Source organism: Nylanderia fulva, unplaced genomic scaffold (genome assembly GCF_048542155.1).
Source record: "Nylanderia fulva isolate GAGA-0341 unplaced genomic scaffold, ASM4854215v1 Scaffold31, whole genome shotgun sequence".
NCBI lineage: Eukaryota > Metazoa > Arthropoda > Insecta > Hymenoptera > Formicidae > Nylanderia > Nylanderia fulva.
In genome coordinates, this window is record NW_028190379.1 from 1,998,497 (window position 1) to 2,012,080 (window position 13,584).

The following is a 13,584-nucleotide window of genomic DNA, read 5'->3' on the forward strand; positions in this document are numbered from 1 at the left end:
TCGATTTACGACTTTGTCTCAAGCTACTTTTGCTCTAAGTGAACCTTCCTATAATCTATATATATAATAGAATAAGATCAGATAGAGAAACAATAGAGTAATCAAATTGCAATTGATTGCTACTATCTGTCCTATATAATTGTCAATTAGAACAGTGCTTGAGTACTTTGCGAGAGTAAGTTGCGCAAGTTACACGAGGAACAATACGCGACGAGCATCATCGTTTCCGGAACATTAATCTCATTACATTTATATGCGCATTCGTTAGCGGGAGGAACAATTAAACGCATTCGCGTCAACAAATTATATGAAACTCGTGAAATTGTAATTTTCACCCGTGTGAGGTCACGAGACCGCAACCTGTGTGCGAGCTTATTCTTTCTCGACACTTAAATTGCGGTCAGCCACCGAGAAGGAGTCGGCCGCTGCAGTAACTGCATCGGGCGTTCAGAAGAATTTGCCATCCTCCTCTCGTTCCGAGAATGTCGGCATTCTTGTGAAGTAAATCTGGAGCGTGTCGCGATTTGATAAGACAACGCGAGGTCGGTGTATAAAATTTCTTCCGCGAAATATATTCAATATTTTCGCTTTTCTAAATCATTGTAATAACTTTATCTTCGAAATTAGCGTTTCAAAAGGAGAATTACTATAGAATTTTAAAATTTAATAAAATACAAAAAAATACGTTTCAAAATTATTTAGATTGAAAACTGGCGGTTTTCATTGAATAAAATCGATACTTTGCGTCAATCCGATATTCACGTCAATCTCGGTAGAAAGCATCCTGTATTTTGATATTTTATTTCCACATGCGCTGAACAATTTACGTAAATTTACATAAATGTAACGTAAATCCTGTCACCGAGAATTTGGTATCCTGGTACTATAGCGTTGATATGCGAGAAGTTCTCAGTTCTCAGTGATATTTGAACATCGTGAAATACTCGTTGAAATATATAGAGTGGTTGACAGCACTAGAATAGACGGCTAGATAGGATTCACTGGCACCGAGAAAAATAAAAATAAGAAGCTACTCGAAACACACAACAGCCAAATCTCGAAGTCACGAAGAGAGAATCGAAGAATCTATTTATACCATCAAGAAGGGAAAATAGAGCGGTCATCTGTCCCATTCGTAGAGTGTAATGGCAGATAATTAACAACCTTCTCTCTCATTTTAATATAAATGCCCTATATTTTAGGAATCTGATTAAGATCAAAGCTATCATACAGTCGATAGTATCACTTTTTAGCATAAATGTGTTATTTAACATTTTGTTTTAATTATTTGTCAACATTACGCAAGACAACAAATTATAAATTTAATTGTTGTAAATATAGAAAAATTATGGAAAAGTTGAATTGAAGATCAGGTGTCCAGCAGGCTCAATGAAAAAAATTCCCTGACTTTTAGTATTATTTTTTCCAAATATATAATTTGCATATATCTATATGATAAATCAATTAAATGTTAAATCATGAAATCTTTGAGATATTTTTGTCAATAATGAAAAGATTCGGAAATTAAAAAAACAAATTTAAATCAATTATACAATCTGCATTATGTATGATAATCGAAACAAACATGTTACTATATAAGCTATTTAAATAATCACCTTTTTATTTATATTATAAATGTTTTAATTTTGTCTCTATCAAACACTTTGAAATAAAATAACACGACAATGAAAATATAAATTAACGAACACGCTGTAGATGAATCGATTTTTAACGCAAAGAAAATTAGATAATATGTTGAGAATCAAGGCAAAGTTTATATTTATTTAATAAAAAATTTCAAATTATTGAGACAAATGTAGAATAATGTTAAAAAATCCAGATAAAATTTCCTGACTTTTCCTGACAATTCCAGATTTCTAAAATTCCCTGACAATGCCCGGTTTTCCAGATTTTCCTGACCGCTAGACACCCTGAAGATGTGAATCAGAGCATTCGCTGAAAATAAACGTCCCCTTTTAGTATGTCGGTTAGGGCCAAAGAGCGATATGCAGTAACTGTGCGAAAGACTTCCAGATGGTTTCTTCTTCATTCAAATGGTGCTAAAGCCGTGATGGGGCATAAATCACAACGTCAACCGCGGGCTGATCAATGGCCGTTTCTAAAAGCGACGATATATAGGATCCCACACATCGGCAATTCATAAATCGCGCGAATCAGCATCGTGCATCATTTCTAATATAATTTTACGGACTCGCTTCGCGGAAATAGCGCAAACTATGACTGACAACGAGATCCTATGATGACTCCGTCGTATAATTGATATCCCGATCGAACGCCGTATCGGGATAAGTTTCAATCGAATGTTTTTTTTCCCGAAACAGCTATCAGCCACCCACTGAGACTCCATAAATCCGCGACAGATGAGATCATTCTCTCGCGCCATGCATTCTACGTTCGCGATCGTTTCTAAGTACGAGAACGAGTGTGGGCGATGGAAAGCAATCCAAAACACCATTGACGCACATGTACTATTTGCGTGACTGATTTCACCGAGGAAACTTAAATACACAACAATTTCGAGCGGGAGCTTTGCGCGTATATTCTCGAATCTCAGCTTTTAGTTTGGTGTTACAGAGTTTCGGCATACTTTTATCGCTCGAACTGGAGCACTCTTCTCAGACGTTAGCTCTCAACTTTTTTAGTACCTAGCTCTCTCGAACTTTAAAGTCTTAAACTGCGAGGATCTTGAATTTTCCACTCTCTTCCAATGTTCTCAATTTCCGCTCCTCAACACTATCAACAATCAATTATATACGAGACTCTCTCGAGTCTCGATTCTCTGGCATCCTAGTCGTATCACGTGCTTCCTATTACACGCACACAGTCGAAGGCTTCATATCATCAGCGAGAAGCGGAGGAAGTAACGAGATATCGCGCGATTAACGAATGGCTCCAATTAGCTAAAATGTTTTCCCATCCTAGAAATTTCCGTCTTCTCCAAGAAAGCGACGTTGCGAAAGTGTTTTATGCGCACTTATCGCGATTCTCGTTCTTCGGTGAATGAGATTGTTGGACGCTGAGTCATGCGTAGTAAAGCTACGCATTAGTTAGGTCACGAAAGAACGTGGCAGACGTCATTGCTGGCTTTCAAGAACCGCCGACGCGTTGTATCATTTGACACGCGTCGCAAAAAGACGCCCTAAAATTGTGAGAAACGAGAGGAAGAGAAGATGTCTTCCGCCTCCTATTCGAAATTATCGTACGGGATGCAGCGTCGTTCCGTGTACATAACGAGATAGTGTATGGGTATAATCATAAATTTTCTCTATATCTGTTAAAAGCGCACGTAAGCACTTAGATCAGAAAAATTTTTCTTTTTAAGAAATAATGCGATTTTAATTAAAACAATTTAATTTAAATTAAAATAATTTTATCTATCTTTTAATTTACAATTTTTAAAAGAGTATAATTAATCGGCAACTTCTCTGTAATAGAATAATATTTAAGAAACGATGTAATTAAAAGCATCACGACGTTTGAGTGTGAGTTTCTAATTTAAAACAGATGTATCTTCATAATTTCAGCATACATTTTAAAAGTAAATGTTAATTCGAAAATTATGCAAATTGCGGAATTTTTATCGGTATCTCTAATAGAAAATTCGTGACATTTTGAGTATGTCAGATACCGCTAATAAAAGATATGGATCTTAATGCGATACTAATTAAATAATTATTTGTCTTACACATAGTGCATTATTTAATAGATTTTATATTGCTGTGTTATCAAGACTTGAGCACATATATATTAAAATAACCATAGAAATAAAACATGTAATCATTAACCATACATATTTGACATATATTTGCATGGTAAATGCAAATATATGCCATTAAGAGAGCGATAATATTTTTTCATTCGAAACAAGATAAGCTAAATGTCATTGCAAGTACACGTATTTAAAAAAGAGAGGCTTAATAAGCGCTATTTTTGTCAAATCGGTCTCTTTGATACGCTCTTAACACAGCGAATTATCTATAATTATTTTTAATTTAGCAATTATGCCTACATACCCTCAACCCCGATTCTCTATATCACTATATAGTCTGATAAAACTTTTCACTTAATAAGCATCGATATATAAATGAGGAGGCTGCGACATCGGCGCCACGTAATATGATCAATCTTTGCCTTCCGGCGAGGCAGCCAGGTAATAAACGGGGGAATGTCAATTAAATTCCGTCGTGAGATAACACGTAATTTACGGAAAACCGATTTCTCGCGTGTAAGGGCAAAATCGCGCACAAAATACGGAAGAACGAAATTTAAGAATGGCAACCAACACGAAAAGTGCATAACTGGACCGGCCGGTGTGTACTCGCGATGATATAACGAGAGAAAACACGAAGAGAAGCCACACCCCGCACGATGCCACGTGGTGTTTCGTAAGCCACAGCGACTTTTAGGCAAGGCCACTATGAAGCGAGTTACGATGTGTCCTCGGGGTGTTCCATGAATTTTCGCGACACGTACTGCGCACATCATAATGTGCTACGTGTAGAATATATATCATCGTATTACAGAGAAGTCTCTCAGACTATAATAGAACTTTAATCCATAAATGATTTTAAAAATCATTCTCTTGAAAATGTATATAAAAAAGCATACAGCTTAAGCGAATCGTAATATAATTTAAGGGATTTTTGTGGAAAAAATACGTATTACGAAGTGTTTTTCAATTCTAAATTTTCATTTTTTTCAAATTATATATTGTTACCCGATAATGTTTAATCTCCAAAATATATAAAATATACATATTAATTAAATTAACGACACGATTCCAGAGGATCATATATTTAAAAAAATTTTTTTAACTTGATTGCAGTATGTAAAAATACATGATGTACGATCTAGGAATTGAGTTGGAAAATATTATGAAATATCTATTGTTAGCCGATAATTTTTAATCTCCGAAACGTATAAAATATATATTAATAAAATTAATTACATTACAACATGATTTCAGAGAATATTTATTTTGAATCTTTTAACTTGATTGGCAGTATGTAAAAATATATGATGTACGAACTAGGAATTGAGTTGGAAAATATTATGAAATATCTATTGTTAGCCGATAGCCTATAGCCAGAAATATACGGATAGCCTTAATTCCTAACGGAACGTGTCTGGTGCACATTGTCGTTACCGAGTTCCACAATAAGGATTAAGTTAATTCCGGACCAATACCCGCAACAGTTCAGTGCATTTGAATACACAAACTCAATTTGTAGTCACACACAAAGTCGTAACGAGATTGTATCGTACTTATAGACTAGGAATAGAAATTTATTAGATTCAGTTGCGTATACGGGGTGTATGTGCTTACTTGCAGCAGACCCGTTAACTATTTAATGAGGAACTCCATTACAAGAGAATCTTGTCCCATTACTCCAATAGTAGATCTCCGATAATGCTCGAGAGCGCGATATGCCTGGCGGATATTTATTAATATTTTGCGCGTGCGCATTGAACGCACTAGAAAGCCAAGATTCATCTTACATACACACGGAAACTGTCCGCACCTTCGGGAATATTAACGGTACCGTAAGCAACAAGACGTGGCTCCATAACTCACTGCTTGTATAAAAGAATTACACGTGCGTATAATCACGTACACGTCTAACAATAAACTATAATAATAATTCACGAATGCGCGTATAATTTATTATTGAATTGTTCACATGATATTGTATAAATATATACAAATATCGTATATTCATTATTTAACGATGCACTACCGCGTCTTTTTCTTTGAGATTTAATGAACGACGTGGTCGTTTAATTCAACGCGAGCTCCAAGTTTTATGGTGCGCCTGTTAATGGCCATCTTAATATCTAGTAATCATTTGCGAGATTTCCTCACCTTACGACACGGTCATTTCGTGTTTACGAGAACTACACGCGATTCCGGCATATTTTATCGTTTCGCAGTGTATGTTCACTGGGAATTTACCCTTTCTTTCACTTCGTATATTTATCTATATTTATATATATATATATGTTCGAAGTCGGGATAAGTCGTGATACACGTGGCGAGCAAAACTTGTTTACTTGGTTTAATAGCCTGAATAGATTAATTGTCATATATTATACATTCAGTCTATATAAATTCTAGAACATCCGTGATATCTTATTAAACAAAGTGCTTACTTTCGTGTGTTAATACGCTGTCAAGCTAAGCAATCATTAGAAAAGTTTATTTTCAAATAAAAATAATCTCCCATTTCTCTGCGTCGATTGAAGACAACTTTATTATTGCAAATCTAAAAAGACTTTCTAATTTATTCATCAATCCACGTAACAACTATTGCAAAATAAATTTAATTACATTATAACGTTATAATATTATAATCACCCATTTTCGTCGATTAATTACTGTTATTGTTATCATAATATATGTCAGTTCAGAATGTCAATGTTACGTAATTTTTAGACAATTCAAGCGTTCAGCTCCTCGCTGAGTTTTGACGAACTTGCTTTTGACCTTCGATTTTAACCATTTTCCTCGTTACACTGACTCCTTTGTCTATTCATTAGCGGACGCATAAAGCCCGAAGATTCTTGAACTGTGGTTAATTGTTGTGGGAACTATACGATACTTTGCGGATGTTTCCGGGTAAAAGGATGCGCAACTTTACGGACATCGTTTATTCTCACTTTATTATTGTATATACAGAGAAGAGCACATTAATTCTATACTCGGACACGTCAACTGATCATTATAAACGCGAATTATTATCATGATTGTTTTATTACACGTAGGATTCTTCGCCGTATACGATCAATATCTCCGGCAATAATGATCGGCGCTTTTATTCTCGCCGGGATATCGGCTCGTTCGGCGAAATTACAATCTATAATCTCGAAATGCAACTGTTGTGAATGAAAATTATCGCGCGCGATAAGGAACTCGAGATTCAACACCGATAAATAATTAGTGCCGTCTGTACACAATGTTTCTCGACGTGATTAATTGCACTGATAAGGCGAACGTTGTTGAAATTCCATATGGATATTAAATTAAGACTATTTTCTATTGCGTTTCAACGCGAGAGATGTTGCGTCTCAATTTCGAATTTCGAGCTGCATCTATTGCATCCAGATACTGGATGTAAGCCAGCTTCCGACAAACGCGATTTGTCAAACGACATTCATACGCGAGTATACATTGAAGAAAGAGCTTCATTGTGACAGGAAGGCATTTCGCTTTACACAACGGATTTCAATAGATAAAGAAAAAACAGCATATAAATAGAAAGTCTTTCGATGGGATCTTATCGAGGCCAGAAATGAATAAAATAAAATTTAAAAAAATGTGTTTGAAAAAAATACATAAAAACTTTTAATAAAATTTAAAAATCTCTCTAACGTGAGCAAATAATTTTTTTTATATATGTATAGCATAAAATACATATTAGAAACAAGATAAAAGCCTGCGAGATATCAAGAGACACGAATATAAATATCGAAGGCTATTGAAAATCGATAATTAAACCGAGTCGTTGAAAAAAAAACTTGAGAATATAAATTATACCGCGTCAACGAGAGGTAAATTTTACATCATCCGAGATACATTCGCGATTTTAACGATTGCACTTTTGGAAATGATTGCCGAAGTGCATTCCTCACGTGTTCTCGTATATAAATACATACTTGCGCAATCGCGAAGCGTTATAAATACTCGATCCTCGGCTCTCTAATCCGGTCGGATCACGAGACTCTCTGATCGATCTGTCCCCCTAGGATTCCGTTGAAACGCGCAAAGACGTATCTACACGATACCTGGGGATACGAAACATGCCGAATATGCGGCATGTACAGTAATGCTCGGCTGGTTGGCGCCACACGGACCGATTTATATCGGAGTAACGCGTAATAAACGTGATATTATACACGGCGAGATATGGCGCGAGCCCGATTACGGCTGGCCGAAATGAATTATTATCTTCTTCGTGTAATAGCCAGGTCACAATAAGCCGCGAAAATCGACGATCATGATTCGACGCGATCCCCACGAATGGAATACAGGAATTATTTAATCCTGTATATATCGGAGAGAAAGAGCGCAACCTCCGGAGTAGTATTTACGCACGATGTACTTATTGCCTTATTGCACGAAATATGCGAAGGTCGATATGTCAGTGTGTCGTGCCGAGCATCTCAGGGCATTCATCTCGTCGCGTTGCTCCTAGCCGAGAAAATTGTCTCGAAAATAATTCAGACGCGCGTAAAAAGAAATGATACATTTTTTACTAAAAATGGAAAAAAAATTGGCGCAAAGAATATTATTTTATAACAATTTGACGATTGAAAAAAAAAAATATATATATATATATGTATATCTCTTTGAGATTCGTGAAATTAAAATTGTCTCCGAAGAGATATCTCAGATAAAAATAATCTCGAAAATAATTCAGACGCGCGTAAAAAGAAATGATAAATTTTTTACTAAAGTTTAATAGAAAAAAAATTGACACAAAGAATATTATTTTATAACGATTTGACAATTAAAAAAAAAAATATATATATATATGTGTCTATATCTCTTTGAGATTCGTGAAATTAAAATTGTCTCCGAAGAGACATTTCAGATAAAAAATGTTCGCGTGAATTCATCTCGTCGGGTTGCTGCTAGCCGAGAAAATTGTCTCGAAAATAATTCAGACGCGCGTTAAAAGAAACAATAAATTTTTTTACTAAAGTTTAATAGAAAAAAAAAATTGGCGCGAAGAATATTCTTTTATAATGATTTGACGATTGAAAAAAAAAATATATATATATAATATGTACATACAGCTCTTTGAGATTCGTGAAATTAGTATTGTCTCCGAAGAGACATTTCAGATAAAAGGTGTTCGCGTGCCTGCTTCGTTCCCTCGGCAGTTAAACAATTCTCTTTTATTGCGCTTCGTGCGACACGAAATGCTCGACACGTTATTTTGGATGCTGCGCCGACTAGAACCGTCGGTCGCCGGGATAATAGTCACCTACGACTCACGTGAGAAAATCGATCGTTAACTCGTTGTGTGAGCGGAGAGGTACATATGTACTTTAGAAGCAGGGCTGGATCTCTCATAGAGACGCGGTCTCTCGAGAGAACGTGTGTGCGCTCTCATATTTTCCTACGTTCCGTTTATTGAAATTGCTTTCCCAGAAGTGGACTAAACTTAGGCGCAAATTGACAGCGTCATCAACGGCACAATTCAATTTCAGCTTATCACAGGCTAGCCGAGTAATTTACATATGGAGTGTATATAAGATCGCCGCAATTTCTGCGATTCTAAAACGCGCGACTCTGATTATATCACATGCGTGATTTTAATTCACGAGGACGAAAGATTTACATAATATCTGCGATGCTCATTGATGATCATTCGTCAATGTCCAGGAAGGTTGTTATTTCGCGCGAGAGAAACATTTACAATGATGCATCGTTGCACGTGTTCCCCTTAATGTTTTTCATCATTTTACATACTGACTAATGGATATTTAAATATTTTCCAACAATATCAATTGCTGCAAAACAATCCTTGCGATATTAATTAGCGTCGAGAGAGCCATGAGGGAGCGTTTACAAGAAGTTGTATCAATCATCGCTCGTACGGTGGATATATGTGTTGCAATTTGTAATTGTGCGGATGACGTCATTATTTATGAATCTCGCGTAGAGATACGGCGGAGAGAAAATCTCGGAGTTAAATTAAACGACGAGGATTTTATTTTGGAAGAACTTCGTTTCATGCTGCCTGAAATATATTTTTCTCACATTACGTTCCTTTCGGCACACATATTACACCTACACACGCGCAAATTAAAATTAGATAAATGCAGCTAACATTTCCGAAGCTATTTTTCCTGATCGAAATTAACATTTCACAAATACCTGCCGCCCATAAATTTATTTCAATATCTTTTGCACTAAAAATATTTTTCGGATATCCGCTTTTATAGCAAATCGAAGGGACACTATAAATTCTGTATTTACTATATGGATTCGAAGTACTATTTCGTACGAGAGTCTCGGTTCAATCCTTTATAGATCGACATTTATAAGTTCGACTCGTTTGACCACACACATTCAGAAGTTCTATTTATTCAACCCTCGGGTGCCGCGTTTTACCTTCACCAATCATTCGAAACCTGTCCGATCTTATAATTTGTCTTATTTATATTGTACCACCCGTCCATTAAATTTGAACAAAATTAATAGACATTTCGAAAACTTTTATTCAAAAGACAACTTAATTAATAATTGTGTTACAATATTTAGAACGCTGCTTTAAATAATTGAATTGGGTCCTAATAAAATATCTGTACACGTGTGTATATATTCGTCTTTAAAATGTATTCAAACATGTTCACGCGTATTTTTGAACAAACATATTTTTCCATCAAATATTTTCGTTTACAGAGAAAAAAACATTTCAAATTCAGCTTTCAATTCTCTAGTCTGATTATCAGACGTATATATATATATAAATTTCATTTCGCACAAATTTGAAGTCAAACCGGACACAGTCCGCATCTATTATCCATTCGTCCGGAAGTTACAATAGAAGGGGACTACGACGCGAAATGTGTTTGCGAAAGGAAATCCGACAATGCAGTGCACACAGTTTACCTTTCTCCCTGGTTGACCTCTTCCTGAGATCCTTTCGCCTGTATAGACTTTCCGCTCTGCCTCTTCCGCCTTTCCCCAGTCTCTTCTCCGCTCTTCTTTAAGATCTTCCTCTCTCTCTAACAGAGAGCTCAATGGGAATAGCGTAATAATTTCGGATCAAATAAGAAACCGCGGGATCGATCGATAATAGCAGAAAGCGAGATGCACTCGGTCGTTTTCTCGCGCGCACGATAAGAAGATATCCCGATCGCAGGATAAAACATTGGTCGGAAAAATAAAGGGAAGGAATGCAAACGCGAAGAGAGATTTTCTCCGTGTTTTTTTTTTCTCTTTCGACAGCTGTCACCACGCACTCCGTTCGCACGCACGAGCGACCGATCGCGCGCGAGCTTCGAAAAGCAATGCAAGCGCGAGCGACACGTTCCTTCTCCTACGTTCTTACGACGTTGCTTCCCGGCTCGTGCTTCGGTTTCTTTCCCTCTCCAGCGAATGTTCACACCACTCTCTCGTTCGTTTTCCGTCCCTTTCTCTCTTTCGTCGCGACTCTCCTTCTCTCTCGATCTCTGATACTTGGTGTATTCTCCGTCCTCGTCGCATCTCTCTCTCTCTCTCTATATCGACGACTATCCTCTTTCCCGATGATCTTCTCCTCGTTCGTATTCACCTCCGTCCCTCTTATTCCCGGTTACGAATCTTCTGACCTTCTCTTTCACTCGCTCCTCGTGTCTTCTTCAAACGATCGCTGTCTCTTTTGTCTTCTCTTCCGATCGAAGAGCCTGCTCCAGATCAATTTCATTCCCTCATTTAATGTTGTTTAGACAGCACACGGAAGAAGAATACGCGACTTGATATACTAGGTTTTCCGTGGAAATTCATTGGTTAAGTCAAACTAATATTTTTAGAGAGATTTGAATATATTTTCTTCTAATTAATAATAAAATGTATCCTTTGAATTAACAAAAATGAGAATTTTAAATGGTGTGTTCCACTTATGAAGATATCTTCTTCTTTCTGTACTGTTTCAATTCATCATACTTAACTCTTTTGAATAAACATGTTCTACGTGCATGTTCTCACCTTGATGAAGACTTGACCGCCTCTTTTGTATAGTCGTATTCATAACATATTCATACATATTCATGCATAATCTCTCTCTTAAAGACGAGCTCAACAATATAATTCATGAAGGTCGCCTCACTTTTAAAGGTGGTCTTAAATCATTTCCAATTTCATAAACGAGCACTTGCTCGATCAAGTCTTTTGCGTTTTAAAATCCGCTATTCTCAAAAGACGTCATTATACGAAGCGACCCATCTGCTTTATTTTAAGAAGAATCGAGAATAAAGTGCGTTTAAGACGATACCTTGAAGGCCACCTGGAAATTCCACTACAATTATTTATCAGCCCGTTTCAAGACTACGTTCTATCTAAGCTTGCTCCAAGTCTCGACTGTACGGATACCATCTATGCTCTTGACTCTTCTATTGCTCTCTCGCTCTCTCGTGTTCTCCAGCCTCCACATAGTGAGAACTTTACCTACCGCACTCTACATCCGTTGCCTAGAGTCATGTCTGACGGCTTCGAGATCTCTTCGCTATCTCTTTGCCGTCTAATAGTCGCCACCCTCGATCCAGACATCTTTCTATTTCGCCTCGTCGTCATCTCGTCGCGTTTACTTTTCCTTCTCTTATTTTTTCTTCATCTTCTATTATCTCCGAGATCAAGATATTTGCATATTCCTCGCTATCGCGATCGCAATTAAATCCTCTCTTCTCTGTGCAAATTTGCAGAAATTAAAGAGAGCTTAAAGTTTGTTATAGTAAGGTAATAATTTCAAAGAAAAAAGTATAATATGTCGAAAAATGTCACCGAGAAATTTATAGATTTGATTTAAAAAATTCAATATAAATATTTGATATCAATTCCCTCGCTATTGATCGCAATTAAATCTTTTCTACACAAAATTTTCAAGAAGATTAGAGGAAGATCGTTGACATAAATTTTTCGGTGACTTTTCGATGCATCGCTTTCATGATACATTTAAATAATAATATATATATATATATATATATATATATATATATTTTGTATACCTTTCTCTTTTAAATTATTATTATCCTTATTATAACAAACTTTCTCCGATTTGTTTTTCAACAATCGCAGCTGTTTGTGTTTCTTTGCCAACGCGAGCGTCAGATACGAGTTCCCAGCGATACTCAGAAGACGTGTCTCCACACCCACGTGCCGGCACGAATATATATATATGCGTTCGCACGAACAGATTCTCAGCACTCTTTCGCGCCGTATAATAATTGCGGGTATCGTCGGAGATTGGATCCGGATACAACCGCTCAACTGGCGACTGGGGGCAAGATACTAAGCAGCCGCTTCCTCTTTTACGTCCCTACCGTTTGTAAACAGATTGTTAATGGTAAAGCACGCGTCGTTTTAGTGGTAATTCCGTTGCCGACAAAAAGCTTATTATTAATTGCCGTGAGTAATCTCATGAGATGGACCAGAAGATGAATCACTCGATACGAAATTGAATAGTAACTTTGAATGACGATTAAATATTCAACTGCGACAATTCGTAATATGTATATAATTTTTTTATATATCTACATTTTTCCTAAATTTATATATTCATTGTAATATATTATATTAAATATATAATATTAATCTTAGTTTTATTAAAGAATATTTTATATATATTATATAACATATTTTTGATTTTAATATTAAATATATGACAAATATAAAAAAGTAGAAGTCTCGTAGACTTAACTAACAGTAAATATAAATAATAAAATTCACAAATTTGTTTTTATACTTGACACATCTTGACTTAATTTTATGTGGAATATAATCTAAAGCAATGATAGATAATTAATTAGATACATAAAGCAATGTCTAAAATATCTAGCAATAAGATAGATTGATAA

The 13,584-nt window shown here is 36.0% G+C and overlaps 2 protein-coding genes across 3 annotated transcripts in view; one reads left to right on the plus strand and one right to left on the minus strand.

Moving 5' to 3' along the window:
• The window catches only part of Timp (Tissue inhibitor of metalloproteases), a 28,413-nt gene extending 17,356 nt beyond the window's left edge, over positions 1 to 11,057 (minus strand). The window contains exon 1 of the mRNA XM_029306478.2: positions 10,643 to 11,057. The gene's annotated coding sequence lies outside the window, so the exon portion shown is untranslated. The remainder of the gene's footprint in view (positions 1 to 10,642) is intronic.
• Syn (synapsin) overlaps positions 1 to 13,584 on the plus strand; it is a 47,415-nt gene that overhangs the window by 22,318 nt on the left and 11,513 nt on the right. The window lies entirely within an intron of this gene.